The sequence below is a fragment of the Delphinapterus leucas genome, chromosome 16 (assembly GCF_059928025.1).
Source record: "Delphinapterus leucas isolate spDelLeu-1000000601 "Yukka" chromosome 16, BTC_Dleu_Yukka2, whole genome shotgun sequence".
NCBI classification, from domain to species: Eukaryota; Metazoa; Chordata; class Mammalia; order Artiodactyla; family Monodontidae; genus Delphinapterus; species Delphinapterus leucas.
Window position 1 is genome coordinate 2,592,416 of NC_143144.1, and position 15,042 is coordinate 2,607,457.

Below are 15,042 nucleotides of genomic sequence, written 5' to 3' on the forward strand. Positions count from 1 at the left end.
CGCCGTGGCTACGCCTCTGCGCCTGTGGCTATTCAAAAGCCTGCAGTGCCACAGGAAGAGCAGGACTTAAGTTGCAGTGAGAACGCAAGCCGACTTTCTCTAGGAGGCACGGTGACTTCCGGAGGGACGTCCCGGATGGAATGCGAAGCTGAGGATTTATCTGAGTGCAGCTCAGACTAGGGCAACACGCAAGACTTCCACGCCGGGTGGGACGTGCTTGAACGGCGTTCCTGAACGTGTGTGACCGCTGGGGAAATCAAGCTGCTCCAAGAGAGAGTGCAGTGCGTTTCCTTACACTCGGCATACACAGAGTGGTTCCAAAGGGCTCCTGGCATGGATGTTGATTAGCAGACCCACGGGGTCCCGTGGGTGTCCCTGATGCTGCCGGGAACAGGGTGCCCACGCGAGCCTCCTAGGTGTCTGGCAAACTGTGCTGCAGTTAAAGATATGCAGAGTAGTGGCCACGACCTCATGGAAACTGCTGCACGCCTCCGCTTCTGCACGGCAAATCAGGGCCTTACTTCCAGGCATGTGTTCATGCTGGCTGCGCCGGTAGCGACACAGCATGGTAAGACGCTGACTTTCTCCTCGGGCAGAGTGCCTTCAGGTACGAGGTCCTCGAAGTATTCAAAGCACAGTGCTTTCTCATGGCAGCTCACACAAGGGCCATGAGAAAGTCTTCCTGGGCAATTGATACTCACCAGCAATGTTGTCCTGAGGCCATTCGAGGACTCTGGAATTGTAGGTCTCCTCAAGGAACCTACAGTGTGTTGCCCATCACTGGGACACACAGAGGGCCTCCGAGGAATCAATCAGTGTGCCCCGAAGTTGCTCAGCCGGCCCACAGGGCTCTGGAGGTACTCAGTGAACTTGGAGGGGAAATGATGCATACCCGAGAGGCCTGGGGGGGGTCCTCAAAACTCTACTTCCTTTCAAATAAAGCATATAAGCGACTAAGAACGCAAGGAAAGGGCTGCATGCCTCCCTTTCTGCCCGGCTGCTCGGGACCTAAAATGGAGGCGAGTTCCTATGTTGAGTTTCCTTTGAGCTCCAGAGCTTGTCAGGCACACGACCCCCACGGCCATGGCAGCACCTGGTTTAGACAGAGCAGACTCATAATTTTCCCCGCATCGTTCTTACAGGGTTTCCAGGCCTGTCGGGAGCAGGGACTATCAGGTAGCTGCAAGGCAGCGTGAATGCAGCCTTCAAAATGGGAAAGCGAGTCTAGTTCCAGCAGGCCCCCGTTTCCATGGGCACCCGCAGCATACAACCCTGTGCTTTCTAGGAAGTCCAAAGAGACACGGGTTACCCTGTTGCCTTCCCTGAATCAACTTCTCGAAGTAGGGTGTTCTGCATCAAGCTAACTGCCTTAACCAAGCAATGCCCTAGCTAGGCCTCTGGGCCTGTGGCTATTCAAAATCCTGCAGTGCCACAGGAAGAGCAGGAATTAAATTGCAGTAAGAACGCAAGCCGAATTTCTCTAGGAGGCTCGGTGATATCAGGCAGAACGTTCCAGATGGAACGCGAAGCCGAGGGTTTCTCTGAGTGCAGCTCAGACTACGGCAATGCGAAAGACTTCCACGCCAGGTGGGACGTGCTTGAACGGTGTTCCTGAACGTGTGTGACCGCTGGGGAAATCAAGCTGCTCCAAGAGGGAGTGCAGTGCGTTTCCTTACACTCGGCGTACACAGAGTGGTTCCAAAGGGCTCCTGGCATGGATGTTGAGTAGCAGACCCACGGGGCCCCGTGGGTGTCACTGATCCTGCCGGGAACAGGGTGCCCACGCGAGCCTCCTAGGTGTCCGGCAAACTCTGCTGCAGTTCAAGATACGCAGAACAGAGGCCACGGCGTCATGGAAACTGCGGCATGCCTCCGCTTCTGCACGGCAAGTCGGGGCCTTCATACCAGGCATGTGTTCATGCTGGGTGTGCCGGTAGCGACACAGCATGGTATGATGCTGACTCTCTCCTCGGGCAGAGTGACTTCAGGCACGAGGTCTTCGAAGTATTCTAAGCACAGTGCTCTCTCATGGCAGCTCACACCAGGGCCATGACAAAGTCTTCCGGGGCAATTCAGACTCACCGGCAATGATGTCCTGAGGCCGTTCGAGGACTCTGGAATTGTAGGGCTCCTCAAGTAACCTACAGTTTGTTGCCCATCACTGGGAACGCACAGAGGGCCTCCGAGGGCTCAACCAATGGGCCTCGAAGTTGCTCAGCCGGCCCACAGGGGTCTGGAGGTACTCAGTGAACTTGGAGGGGAAACGATGCATACCCGAGAGGCCTAGGGGGGGGTCCTCAAAAGTCTACTTCCTTTAAAATAAAGCATATAAGCGGCTAAGAACTCATGGGAACAGCTGCATGCCTCCGTTCTGCACAACGTCTCAGGGCCTAACCTGGAGGCAGGTTCTCACGTTCAGATTCCCTTCAGCTCTAGAGCTTGTCAGGCAGACCACCACCGCGGCCATGGAAGCACCTGGTTTAGACAGAAGCAACTCCTAATTTCCCCCGCATCATTCTTAGACGGTTTCCAGGCCGGTCAGGAACAGGGAATGTCAGGTAGCTGTCAGGCAGCGTGAATGCAGCCTTCAAAATGGGAAAGCAAGCCTAGTTCCAACGGGCCCCGTTTCCATGGGCACCCTCAGCATACACCCCTGGGGTTTCTAACAAGTCCAAAGAGACCCAGGTTACCCTGTGTTTCCTTGCCTGAATCAACTTCTCGAGTAGGGTGTTCTGCATCAAGGCAACTGCCTCAACCAAGGAACGCCGTGGCTACGCCTCTGCGCCTGTGGCTATTCAAAAGCCTGCAGTGCCACAGGAAGAGCAGGACTTAAGTTGCAGTGAGAACGCAAGCCGACTTTCTCTAGGAGGCACGGTGACTTCCGGAGGGACGTCCCGGATGGAATGCGAAGCTGAGGATTTATCTGAGTGCAGCTCGGACTAGGGCAACACGCAAGACTTCCACGCCGGGTGGGACGTGCTTGAACGGCGTTCCTGAACGTGTGTGACCGCTGGGGAAATCAAGCTGCTCCAAGAGAGAGTGCAGTGCGTTTCCTTACACTCGGCATACACAGAGTGGTTCCAAAGGGCTCCTGGCATGGATATTGATTAGCAGACCCACGGGGTCCCGTGGGTGTCACTGATGCTGCCGGGAACAGGGTGCCCACGCGAGCCTCCTAGGTGTCTGGCAAACTGTGCTGCAGTTAAAGTTATGCAGAGCAGTGGCCACGACCTCATGGAAACTGCTGCACGCCTCCGCTTCTGCACGGCAAATCAGGGCCTTACTTCCAGACATGTGTTCATGCTGGCTGCGCCGGTAGCGACACAGCATGGTAAGACGCTGACTTTCTCCTCGGGCAGAGTGCCTTCAGGTACGAGGTCCTCGAAGTATTCAAAGCACAGTGCTTTCTCATGGCAGCTCACACAAGGGCCATGAGAAAGTCTTCCTGAGCAATTGATACTCATCAGCAATGTTGTCCTGAGGCCATTCGAGGACTCTGGAATTGTAGGTCTCCTCAAGGAACCTACAGTGTGTTGCCCATCACTGGGACGCACAGAGGGCCTCCGAGGAATCAATCAGTGTGCCTCGAAGTTGCTCAGCCGGCCCACAGGGCTCTGGAGGTACTCAGTGAACTTGGAGGGGAAATGATGCATACCCGAGAGGCCTAGGGGGGGTCCTCAAAAGTCTACTTCCTTTCAAATAAAGCATATAAGCGACTAAGAACGCAAGGAAAGGGCTGCATGCCTCCCTTTCTGCCCGGCTACTCGGGACCTAAAATGGAGGCGAGTTCCTATGTTGAGTTTCCTTTGAGCTCCAGAGCTTGTCAAGCACACGACCCCTGCGGCCATGGCAGCACCTGGTTTAGACAGAGCAGACTCATAATTTTCCCCGCATCGTTCTTACAGGGTTTCCAGGCCTGTCGGGAGCAGGGACTATCAGGTAGCTGCAAGGCAGCGTGAATGCAGCCTTCAAAATGGGAAAGCGAGTCTAGTTCCAGCAGGCCCCCGTTTCCATGGGCACCCGCAGCATACAACCCTGTGCTTTCTAGGAAGTCCAAAGAGACACGGGTTACCCTGTTGCCTTCCCTGAATCAACTTCTCGAAGTAGGGTGTTCTGCATCAAGCTAACTGCCTTAACCAAGCAATGCCCTAGCTAGGCCTCTGGGCCTGTGGCTATTCAAAATCCTGCAGTGCCACAGGAAGAGCAGGAATTAAATTGCAGTAAGAACGCAAGCCGAATTTCTCTAGGAGGCTCGGTGATATCAGGCAGAACGTTCCAGATGGAACGCGAAGCCGAGGGTTTCTCTGAGTGCAGCTCAGACTACGGCAATGCGAAAGACTTCCACGCCAGGTGGGACGTGCTTGAACGGTGTTCCTGAACGTGTGTGACCGCTGGGGAAATCAAGCTGCTCCAAGAGGGAGTGCAGTGCGTTTCCTTACACTCGGCGTACACAGAGTGGTTCCAAAGGGCTCCTGGCATGGATGTTGAGTAGCAGACCCACGGGGCCCCGTGGGTGTCACTGATCCTGCCGGGAACAGGGTGCCCACGCGAGCCTCCTAGGTGTCCGGCAAACTCTGCTGCAGTTCAAGATACGCAGAACAGAGGCCACGGCGTCATGGAAACTGCGGCATGCCTCCGCTTCTGCACGGCAAGTCGGGGCCTTCATACCAGGCATGTGTTCATGCTGGGTGTGCCGGTAGCGACACAGCATGGTAAGATGCTGACTCTCTCCTCGGGCAGAGTGACTTCAGGCACGAGGTCTTCGAAGTATTCTAAGCACAGTGCTCTCTCATGGCAGCTCACACCAGGGCCATGACAAAGTCTTCCGGGGCAATTCAGACTCACCGGCAATGATGTCCTGAGGCCGTTCGAGGACTCTGGAATTGTAGAGCTCCTCAAGTAACCTACAGTTTGTTGCCCATCACTGGGAACGCACAGAGGGCCTCCGAGGGCTCAACCAATGGGCCTCGAAGTTGCTCAGCCGGCCCACAGGGGTCTGGAGGTACTCAGTGAACTTGGAGGGGAAACGATGCATACCCGAGAGGCCTAGGGGGGGGTCCTCAAAAGTCTACTTCCTTTAAAATAAAGCATATAAGCGGCTAAGAACTCATGGGAACAGCTGCATGCCTCCGTTCTGCACAACGTCTCAGGGCCTAACCTGGAGGCAGGTTCTCACGTTCAGATTCCCTTCAGCTCTAGAGCTTGTCAGGCAGACCACCACCGCGGCCATGGAAGCACCTGGTTTAGACAGAAGCAACTCCTAATTTCCCCCGCATCATTCTTAGACGGTTTCCAGGCCGGTCAGGAACAGGGAATGTCAGGTAGCTGTCAGGCAGCGTGAATGCAGCCTTCAAAATGGGAAAGCAAGCCTAGTTCCAACGGGCCCCGTTTCCATGGGCACCCTCAGCATACACCCCTGGGGTTTCTAACAAGTCCAAAGAGACCCAGGTTACCCTGTGTTTCCTTGCCTGAATCAACTTCTCGAGTAGGGTGTTCTGCATCAAGGCAACTGCCTCAACCAAGGAACGCCGTGGCTACGCCTCTGCGCCTGTGGCTATTCAAAAGCCTGCAGTGCCACAGGAAGAGCAGGACTTAAGTTGCAGTGAGAACGCAAGCCGACTTTCTCTAGGAGGCACGGTGACTTCCGGAGGGACGTCCCGGATGGAATGCGAAGCTGAGGATTTATCTGAGTGCAGCTCGGACTAGGGCAACACGCAAGACTTCCACGCCGGGTGGGACGTGCTTGAACGGCGTTCCTGAACGTGTGTGACCGCTGGGGAAATCAAGCTGCTCCAAGAGAGAGTGCAGTGCGTTTCCTTACACTCGGCATACACAGAGTGGTTCCAAAGGGCTCCTGGCATGGATGTTGATTAGCAGACCCACGGGGTCCCGTGGGTGTCACTGATGCTGCCGGGAACAGGGTGCCCACGCGAGCCTCCTAGGTGTCTGGCAAACTGTGCTGCAGTTAAAGTTATGCAGAGCAGTGGCCACGACCTCATGGAAACTGCTGCACACCTCCGCTTCTGCATGGCAAATCAGGGCCTTACTTCCAGACATGTGTTCATGCTGGCTGCGCCGGTAGCGACACAGCATGGTAAGACGCTGACTTTCTCCTCGGGCAGAGTGCCTTCAGGTACGAGGTCCTCGAAGTATTCAAAGCACAGTGCTTTCTCATGGCAGCTCACACAAGGGCCATGAGAAAGTCTTCCTGAGCAATTGATACTCATCAGCAATGTTGTCCTGAGGCCATTCGAGGACTCTGGAATTGTAGGTCTCCTCAAGGAACCTACAGTGTGTTGCCCATCACTGGGACGCACAGAGGGCCTCCGAGGAATCAATCAGTGTGCCTCGAAGTTGCTCAGCCGGCCCACAGGGCTCTGGAGGTACTCAGTGAACTTGGAGGGGAAATGATGCATACCCGAGAGGCCTAGGGGGGGTCCTCAAAAGTCTACTTCCTTTCAAATAAAGCATATAAGCGACTAAGAACGCAAGGAAAGGGCTGCATGCCTCCCTTTCTGCCCGGCTACTCGGGACCTAAAATGGAGGCGAGTTCCTATGTTGAGTTTCCTTTGAGCTCCAGAGCTTGTCAAGCACACGACCCCTGCGGCCATGGCAGCACCTGGTTTAGACAGAGCAGACTCATAATTTTCCCCGCATCGTTCTTACAGGGTTTCCAGGCCTGTCGGGAGCAGGGACTATCAGGTAGCTGCAAGGCAGCGTGAATGCAGCCTTCAAAATGGGAAAGCGAGTCTAGTTCCAGCAGGCCCCCGTTTCCATGGGCACCCGCAGCATACAACCCTGTGCTTTCTAGGAAGTCCAAAGAGACACGGGTTACCCTGTGTTGCCTTCCCTGAATCAACTTCTCGAAGTAGGGTGTTCTGCATCAAGCTAACTGCCTTAACCAAGCAATGCCCTAGCTAGGCCTCTGGGCCTGTGGCTATTCAAAATCCTGCAGTGCCACAGGAAGAGCAGGAATTAAATTGCAGTAAGAACGCAAGCCGAATTTCTCTAGGAGGCTCGGTGATATCAGGCAGAACGTTCCAGATGGAACGCGAAGCCGAGGGTTTCTCTGAGTGCAGCTCAGACTACGGCAATGCGAAAGACTTCCACGCCAGGTGGGACGTGCTTGAACGGTGTTCCTGAACGTGTGTGACCGCTGGGGAAATCAAGCTGCTCCAAGAGGGAGTGCAGTGCGTTTCCTTACACTCGGCGTACACAGAGTGGTTCCAAAGGGCTCCTGGCATGGATGTTGAGTAGCAGACCCACGGGGCCCCGTGGGTGTCACTGATCCTGCCGGGAACAGGGTGCCCACGCGAGCCTCCTAGGTGTCCGGCAAACTCTGCTGCAGTTCAAGATACGCAGAACAGAGGCCACGGCGTCATGGAAACTGCGGCACGCCTCCGCTTCTGCACGGCAAGTCGGGGCCTTCATACCAGGCATGTGTTCATGCTGGGTGTGCCGGTAGCGACACAGCATGGTAAGATGCTGACTCTCTCCTCGGGCAGAGTGACTTCAGGCACGAGGTCTTCGAAGTATTCTAAGCACAGTGCTCTCTCATGGCAGCTCACACCAGGGCCATGACAAAGTCTTCCGGGGCAATTCAGACTCACCGGCAATGATGTCCTGAGGCCGTTCGAGGACTCTGGAATTGTAGGGCTCCTCAAGTAACCTACAGTTTGTTGCCCATCACTGGGAACGCACAGAGGGCCTCCGAGGGCTCAACCAATGGGCCTCGAAGTTGCTCAGCAGGCCCACAGGGGTCTGGAGGTACTCAGTGAACTTGGAGGGGAAACGATGCATACCCGAGAAGCCTGGGGGGGGGGGTCCTCAAAAGTCTACTTCCTTTAAAATAAAGCATATAAGAGGCTAAGAACTCATGGGAACAGCTGCATGCCTCCGTTCTGCACAACGTCTCAGGGCCTAACCTGGAGGCAGGTTCTCACGTTCAGATTCCCTTCAGCTCTAGAGCTTGTCAGGCAGACCACCACCGCGGCCATGGAAGCACCTGGTTTAGACAGAAGCAACTCCTAATTTCCCCCGCATCATTCTTACACGGTTTCCAGGCCTGTCAGGAGCAGGGAATGTCAGGTAGCTGTCAGGCAGCGTGAATGCAGCCTTCAAAATGGGAAAGCAAGCCTAGTTCCAACGGGCCCCGTTTCCATGGGCACCCTCAGCATACACCCCTGGGGTTTCTAACAAATCCAAAGAGACCCAGGTTACCCTGTGTTTCCTTGCCTGAATCAACTTCTCGAGTAGGGTGTTCTGCATCAAAGAAACTGCCTCAACCAAGGAACGCCGTGGCTACGCCTCTGCGCCTGTGGCTATTCAAAAGCCTGCAGTGCCACAGGAAGAGCAGGACTTAAGTTGCAGTGAGAACGCAAGCCGACTTTCTCTAGGAGGCACGGTGACTTCCGGAGGGACGTCCCGGATGGAATGCGAAGCTGAGGATTTATCTGAGTGCAGCTCGGACTAGGGCAACACGCAAGACTTCCACGCCGGGTGGGACGTGCTTGAACGGCGTTCCTGAACGTGTGTGACCGCTGGGGAAATCAAGCTGCTCCAAGAGAGAGTGCAGTGCGTTTCCTTACACTCGGCATACACAGAGTGGTTCCAAAGGGCTCCTGGCATGGATGTTGATTAGCAGACCCTCGGGGTCCCGTGGGTGTCCCTGATGCTGCCGGGAACAGGGTGCCCACGCGAGCCTCCTAGGTGTCTGGCAAACTGTGCTGCAGTTAAAGATATGCAGAGCAGTGGCCACGACCTCATGGAAACTGCTGCACGCCTCCGCTTCTGCACGGCAAATCAGGGCCTTACTTCCAGGCATGTGTTCATGCTGGCTGCGCCGGTAGCGACACAGCATGGTAAGACGCTGACTTTCTCCTCGGGCAGAGTGCCTTCAGGTACGAGGTCCTCGAAGTATTCAAAGCACAGTGCTTTCTCATGGCAGCTCACACAAGGGCCATGAGAAAGTCTTCCTGGGCAATTGATACTCACCAGCAATGTTGTCCTGAGGCCATTCGAGGACTCTGGAATTGTAGGTCTCCTCAAGAAACCTACAGTGTGTTGCCCATCACTGGGACGCACAGAGGGCCTCCGAGGAATCAATCAGTGTGCCTCGAAGTTGCTCAGCCGGCCCACAGGGCTCTGGAGGTACTCAGTGAACTTGGAGGGGAAATGATGCATACCCGAGAGTCCTAGGGGGGGGGTCCTCAAAAGTCTACTTCCTTTCAAATAAAGCATATAAGCGACTAAGAACGCAAGGAAAGGGCTGCATGCCTCCCTTTCTGCCCGGCTGCTCGGGACCTAAAATGGAGGCGAGTTCCTATGTTGAGTTTCCTTTGAGCTCCAGAGCTTGTCAGGCACACGACCCCCACGGCCATGGCAGCAACTGGTTTAGACAGAGCAGACTCATAATTTTCCCCGCATCGTTCTTACAGGGTTTCCAGGCCTGTCGGGAGCAGGGACTATCAGGTAGCTGCAAGGCAGCGTGAATGCAGCCTTCAAAATGGGAAAGCGAGTCTAGTTCCAGCAGGCCCCCGTTTCCATGGGCACCCGCAGCATACAACCCTGTGCTTTCTAAGAAGTCCAAAGAGACACGGGTTACCCTGTGTTGCCTTCCCTGAATCAACTTCTCGAAGTAGGGTGTTCTGCATCAAGCTAACTGCCTTAACCAAGCAATGCCCTAGCTAGGCCTCTGGGCCTGTGGCTATTCAAAATCCTGCAGTGCCACAGGAAGAGCAGGAATTAAATTGCAGTAAGAACGCAAGCCGAATTTCTCTAGGAGGCTCGGTGATATCAGGCAGTACGTTCCAGATGGAACGCGAAGCCGAGGGTTTCTCTGAGTGCAGCTCAGACTACGGCAATGCGAAAGACTTCCACGCCAGGTGGGACGTGCTTGAACGGTGTTCCTGAACGTGTGTGACCGCTGGGGAAATCAAGCTGCTCCAAGAGGGAGTGCAGTGCGTTTCCTTACACTCGGCGTACACAGAGTGGTTCCAAAGGGCTCCTGGCATGGATGTTGAGTAGCAGACCCACGGGGCCCCGTGGGTGTCACTGATCCTGCCGGGAACAGGGTGCCCACGCGAGCCTCCTAGGTGTCCGGCAAACTCTGCTGCAGTTCAAGATACGCAGAACAGAGGCCACGGCGTCATGGAAACTGCGGCACGCCTCCGCTTCTGCACGGCAAGTCGGGGCCTTCATACCAGGCATGTGTTCATGCTGGGTGTGCCGGTAGCGACACAGCATGGTAAGATGCTGACTCTCTCCTCGGGCAGAGTGACTTCAGGCACGAGGTCTTCGAAGTATTCTAAGCACAGTGCTCTCTCATGGCAGCTCACACCAGGGCCATGACAAAGTCTTCCGGGGCAATTCAGACTCACCGGCAATGATGTCCTGAGGCCGTTCGAGGACTCTGGAATTGTAGGGCTCCTCAAGTAACCTACAGTTTGTTGCCCATCACTGGGAACGCACAGAGGGCCTCCGAGGGCTCAACCAATGGGCCTCGAAGTTGCTCAGCCGGCCCACAGGGGTCTGGAGGTACTCAGTGAACTTGGAGGGGAAACGATGCATACCCGAGAGACCTGGGGGGGGTCCTCAAAAGTCTACTTCCTTTAAAATAAAGCATATAAGCGGCTAAGAACTCATGGGAACAGCTGCATGCCTCCGTTCTGCACAACGTCTCAGGGCCTAACCTGGAGGCAGGTTCTCACGTTCAGATTCCCTTCAGCTCTAGAGCTTGTCAGGCAGACCACCACCGCGGCCATGGAAGCACCTGGTTTAGACAGAAGCAACTCCTAATTTCCCCCGCATCATTCTTACACGGTTTCCAGGCCGGTCAGGAGCAGGGAATGTCAGGTAGCTGTCAGGCAGCGTGAATGCAGCCTTCAAAATGGGAAAGCAAGCCTAGTTCCAACGGGCCCCGTTTCCATGGGCACCCTCAGCATACACCCCTGGGGTTTCTAACAAGTCCAAAGAGACCCAGGTTACCCTGTGTTTCCTTGCCTGAATCAACTTCTCGAGTAGGGTGTTCTGCACCAAGGAAACTGCCTCAACCAAGGAACGCCGTGGCTACGCCTCTGCGCCTGTGGCTATTCAAAAGCCTGCAGTGCCACCGGAAGAGCAGGACTTAAGTTGCAGTGAGAACGCAAGCCGACTTTCTCTAGGAGGCACGGTGACTTCCGGAGGGACGTCCCGGATGGAATGCGAAGCTGAGGATTTATCTGAGTGCAGCTCGGACTAGGGCAACACGTAAGACTTCCACGCTGGGTGGGACGTGCTTGAACGGCGTTCCTGAACGTGTGTGACCGCTGGGGAAATCAAGCTGCTCCAAGAGAGAGTGCAGTGCGTTTCCTTACACTCGGCATACACAGAGTGGTTCCAAAGGGCTCCTGGCATGGATGTTGATTAGCAGACCCTCGGGGTCCCGTGGGTGTCACTGATGCTGCCGGGAACAGGGTGCCCACGCGAGCCTCCTAGGTGTCTGGCAAACTGTGCTGCAGTTAAAGATATGCAGAGCAGTGGCCACGACCTCATGGAAACTGCTGCACGCCTCCGCTTCTGCACGGCAAATCAGGGCCTTACTTCCAGACATGTGTTCATGCTGGCTGCGCCGGTAGCGACACAGCATGGTAAGACGCTGACTTTCTCCTCGGGCAGAGTGCCTTCAGGTACGAGGTCCTCGAAGTATTCAAAGCACAGTGCTTTCTCATGGCAGCTCACACAAGGGCCATGAGAAAGTCTTCCTGGGCAATTGATACTCACCAGCAATGTTGTCCTGAGGCCATTCGAGGACTCTGGAATTGTAGGTCTCCTCAAGGAACCTACAGTGTGTTGCCCATCACTGGGACGCACAGAGGGCCTCCGAGGAATCAATCAGTGTGCCTCGAAGTTGCTCAGCCGGCCCACAGGGCTGTGGAGGTACTCAGTGAACTTGGAGGGGAAATGATGCATACCCGAGAGGCCTAGGGGGGGTCCTCAAAAGTCTACTTCCTTTCAAATAAAGCATATAAGCGACTAAGAACGCAAGGAAAGGGCTGCATGCCTCCCTTTCAGCCCGGCTGCTCGGGACCTAAAATGGAGGCGAGTTCCTATGTTGAGTTTCCTTTGAGCTCCAGAGCTTGTCAGGCACACGACCCCCACGGCCATGGCAGCACCTGGTTTAGACAGAGCAGACTCATAATTTTCCCCGCATCGTTCTTACAGGGTTTCCAGGCCTGTCGGGAGCAGGGACTATCAGGTAGCTGCAAGGCAGCGTGAATGCAGCCTTCAAAATGGGAAAGCGAGTCTAGTTCCAGCAGGCCCCCGTTTCCATGGGCACCCGCAGCATACAACCCTGTGCTTTCTAGGAAGTCCAAAGAGACACGGGTTACCCTGTGTTGCCTTCCCTGAATCAACTTCTCGAAGTAGGGTGTTCTGCATCAAGCTAACTGCCTTAACCAAGCAATGCCCTAGCTAGGCCTCTGGGCCTGTGGCTATTCAAAATCCTGCAGTGCCACAGGAAGAGCAGGAATTAAATTGCAGTAAGAACGCAAGCCGAATTTCTCTAGGAGGCTCGGTGATATCAGGCAGAACGTTCCAGATGGAACGCGAAGCCGAGGGTTTCTCTGAGTGCAGCTCAGACTACGGCAATGCGAAAGACTTCCACGCCAGGTGGGACGTGCTTGAACGGTGTTCCTGAACGTGTGTGACCGCTGGGGAAATCAAGCTGCTCCAAGAGGGAGTGCAGTGCGTTTCCTTACACTCGGCGTACACAGAGTGGTTCCAAAGGGCTCCTGGCATGGATGTTGAGTAGCAGACCCACGGGGCCCCGTGGGTGTCACTGATCCTGCCGGGAACAGGGTGCCCACGCGAGCCTCCTAGGTGTCCGGCAAACTCTGCTGCAGTTCAAGATACGCAGAACAGAGGCCACGGCGTCATGGAAACTGCGGCACGCCTCCGCTTCTGCACGGCAAGTCGGGGCCTTCATACCAGGCATGTGTTCATGCTGGGTGTGCCGGTAGCGACACAGCATGGTAAGATGCTGACTCTCTCCTCGGGCAGAGTGACTTCAGGCACGAGGTCTTCGAAGTATTCTAAGCACAGTGCTCTCTCATGGCAGCTCACACCAGGGCCATGACAAAGTCTTCCGGGGCAATTCAGACTCACCGGCAATGATGTCCTGAGGCCGTTCGAGGACTCTGGAATTGTAGGGCTCCTCAAGTAACCTACAGTTTGTTGCCCATCACTGGGAACGCACAGAGGGCCTCCGAGGGCTCAACCAATGGGCCTCGAAGTTGCTCAGCAGGCCCACAGGGGTCTGGAGGTACTCAGTGAACTTGGAGGGGAAACGATGCATACCCGAGAAGCCTGGGGGGGGGGGTCCTCAAAAGTCTACTTCCTTTAAAATAAAGCATATAAGAGGCTAAGAACTCATGGGAACAGCTGCATGCCTCCGTTCTGCACAACGTCTCAGGGCCTAACCTGGAGGCAGGTTCTCACGTTCAGATTCCCTTCAGCTCTAGAGCTTGTCAGGCAGACCACCACCGCGGCCATGGAAGCACCTGGTTTAGACAGAAGCAACTCCTAATTTCCCCCGCATCATTCTTACACGGTTTCCAGGCCTGTCAGGAGCAGGGAATGTCAGGTAGCTGTCAGGCAGCGTGAATGCAGCCTTCAAAATGGGAAAGCAAGCCTAGTTCCAACGGGCCCCGTTTCCATGGGCACCCTCAGCATACACCCCTGGGGTTTCTAACAAATCCAAAGAGACCCAGGTTACCCTGTGTTTCCTTGCCTGAATCAACTTCTCGAGTAGGGTGTTCTGCATCAAAGAAACTGCCTCAACCAAGGAACGCCGTGGCTACGCCTCTGCGCCTGTGGCTATTCAAAAGCCTGCAGTGCCACAGGAAGAGCAGGACTTAAGTTGCAGTGAGAACGCAAGCCGACTTTCTCTAGGAGGCACGGTGACTTCCGGAGGGACGTCCCGGATGGAATGCGAAGCTGAGGATTTATCTGAGTGCAGCTCGGACTAGGGCAACACGCAAGACTTCCACGCCGGGTGGGACGTGCTTGAACGGCGTTCCTGAACGTGTGTGACCGCTGGGGAAATCAAGCTGCTCCAAGAGAGAGTGCAGTGCGTTTCCTTACACTCGGCATACACAGAGTGGTTCCAAAGGGCTCCTGGCATGGATGTTGATTAGCAGACCCTCGGGGTCCCGTGGGTGTCCCTGATGCTGCCGGGAACAGGGTGCCCACGCGAGCCTCCTAGGTGTCTGGCAAACTGTGCTGCAGTTAAAGATATGCAGAGCAGTGGCCACGACCTCATGGAAACTGCTGCACGCCTCCGCTTCTGCACGGCAAATCAGGGCCTTACTTCCAGGCATGTGTTCATGCTGGCTGCGCCGGTAGCGACACAGCATGGTAAGACGCTGACTTTCTCCTCGGGCAGAGTGCCTTCAGGTACGAGGTCCTCGAAGTATTCAAAGCACAGTGCTTTCTCATGGCAGCTCACACAAGGGCCATGAGAAAGTCTTCCTGGGCAATTGATACTCACCAGCAATGTTGTCCTGAGGCCATTCGAGGACTCTGGAATTGTAGGTCTCCTCAAGAAACCTACAGTGTGTTGCCCATCACTGGGACGCACAGAGGGCCTCCGAGGAATCAATCAGTGTGCCTCGAAGTTGCTCAGCCGGCCCACAGGGCTCTGGAGGTACTCAGTGAACTTGGAGGGGAAATGATGCATACCCGAGAGTCCTAGGGGGGGGGTCCTCAAAAGTCTACTTCCTTTCAAATAAAGCATATAAGCGACTAAGAACGCAAGGAAAGGGCTGCATGCCTCCCTTTCTGCCCGGCTGCTCGGGACCTAAAATGGAGGCGAGTTCCTATGTTGAGTTTCCTTTGAGCTCCAGAGCTTGTCAGGCACACGACCCCCACGGCCATGGCAGCAACTGGTTTAGACAGAGCAGACTCATAATTTTCCCCGCATCGTTCTTACAGGGTTTCCAGGCCTGTCGGGAGCAGGGACTATCAGGTAGCTGCAAGGCAGCGTGAATGCAGCCTTCAAAATGG